We start from the raw sequence: 2,092 nt of genomic DNA, 5'->3' as shown, positions 1-2,092 counted from the left end.
GGGGAGCGCCGGGACCCGGCCTCCGCCCCCCGGGCCGGGCAGCGGCGAGAGGGTCCAGGGATCAGCGGGAGCCTGTGCCCGCCGCCGGAGCAGCCCGACGGATGAACGCCGAGGGATTTCGTCTTCTTTTCCCCTGTTGAATGCGCTGCCACCTTGTCATTTTTGTTAACATCGGTGTAATTCCAGCTAAGAATCAGCTTGCTGATTGAAACAAGCGGTCCCAGACGGGCGTCTTCCCCTTCCCGATATCCTCGGATATCCTCATCTGAGTGTAATTTGACGCCGACTTAATTTTTACCTAGTGCATCCTAATTTATAGGGACTGCCCACTACCCGCTTTGACTCGACTATGTGAATCTGCCCATAAGATAACCTGAAAGGGGGCTCTGAAGCTCTGACCGAGGAACACGCAAGGGGAAAGCGGTGTTTTGAAAACCTACGAAGCCAAATTGCTGTCTCGCATAACAACGCTAGCGTTGTTTCATAGAAATCCCATTTGCCTATCGAAAGATCATTAAATCGTGCCGATGACGGAACGACTCGAGGCACGGGGCCTTTCCATACGCTACCGAGTTAAGAGATCACCCTTTAAATATAAGCAGATGGAGTTTTAGTTTAAAGGGTGGCAGGTTAAAAGTCACCGCAGCTGTGCTGGCATTAATTTTTCTGAGGGCGCGGATTTGAAGGGCCCACGTTCGCCTACCGCAGTCTAAGCTCCCGTCAAAGGTGCCAATTAAAGAGGGTTTGTTTTGTTTCATTTAATTTGGTTGCTCTGAAACGAATGGCCGCATCTGTACCTTTCTCGTCGTGCGTCGGGGTGGCCGTGACGGGGATGTCAAACCACTGCGCCAGGGGGTTGGAGTACCAGACGGTGAGCTCCTCTCCCGGCTGGACATCTCGCAGCGCCCGGTAGAAAATCTGGGAGGGGGAGAAAGGAAACTTCTTCAGGAGGCTTGAGAGGGGAGGCGGGTGGCGGAGAGCAGTGCCAGGCCGGCCCGGAGCCGCGAGTGGGGTACCTGTCCTCCTGGCAGATCCGCAACAGCCTCCAGTGTCTGCTCTTGGGAGTTTCGGGCAGCCCGGATTAACCCTATCCACTCCAGAGCTGAGCTCCCGGCTTCATCCACTAATTCCCCTCTCACCATCCGCACCTGGAAGACAGGCGGCACCGCTGTCACTTCCACGCGAGACGAAGCAGAAAGAAAGCAAAAAGCTTACCCGTCCCCCTGCCTGCCGGCCTGCCCGCCCGCCCTGCCTTGCCCGGCGAGCCCGCTTTCAGGCACCGAGCAGGTGTCTGGGCATCGCAGCTCGGAAGCAGCGGCGAGAGCCTCTCGTTTTGCCGCCGGTTTGCCCCTTCCATCCTCACCCGCCTTCGGGTTGGACCTTCCTCGACTCGCAGGTGCCTTGGGAGAGCTGCGGCTGGCCTGGAGGGGGTTGCTGCTCTGCCGGGGGTAAGGATGGAAGAGCCCGGGCCCGGCGGGGACCTGCAGCACTGCGAGGGGAAACGGGGTTTTTCCCTCGGGTCGCACCGGCCCAAACGCACGTTGTTCAGTCGCAGCTGCCGCATTTAGCTTAACGCTATATTAAATGCCCAGGTAAGACGCTATTTTTTCGGAAGGGTTTGTGCAGCCTCTGAGTCCGTGCAAAACAATTGCGACATACACGACTTGTCGGGAGGCGGGGAGGGGGAAAGGGGAGAGGATTCTGCTTAGCGACAAAGTCTCTGTAGCCCCATACCTCATAATCTGCTTGCCCATACAAAGAGAAAATGAAGTGCCCGTTCCCTGAATGACCGTGCAATAAAAGTCATCGGAACAAAGCAGTCTAAAGCGAGAAACCAAGGGAGCCAGATGAGAAATAAATTTGAGTGGGCTGGCAGAGCGTTTAAAAACAATTAAAGGGCATTAAAAATCCGAGCGGAACGCGTGAGCCGCGGCTGCCCGGGGGGTGGAAGGAGGGCATCCGCAGCCAGCCCCCTGAAGAGCCTGATGGACGGGGCGAGTACCCTTCACCGCCTCCTCCTCGCTCCTTCCCAGCTCGGACACCGGCTCACCCCGGCGCCGCTAGCCGGGCGGCCGGCTCCCCCTCCCGCTCC

Source organism: Pygoscelis adeliae, unplaced genomic scaffold, assembly GCF_000699105.1.
Source record: "Pygoscelis adeliae isolate BGI_AS28 unplaced genomic scaffold, ASM69910v1 Scaffold41, whole genome shotgun sequence".
Classification (NCBI taxonomy): Eukaryota; Metazoa; Chordata; class Aves; order Sphenisciformes; family Spheniscidae; genus Pygoscelis; species Pygoscelis adeliae.
This window is presented reverse-complemented; position numbering follows the sequence as displayed.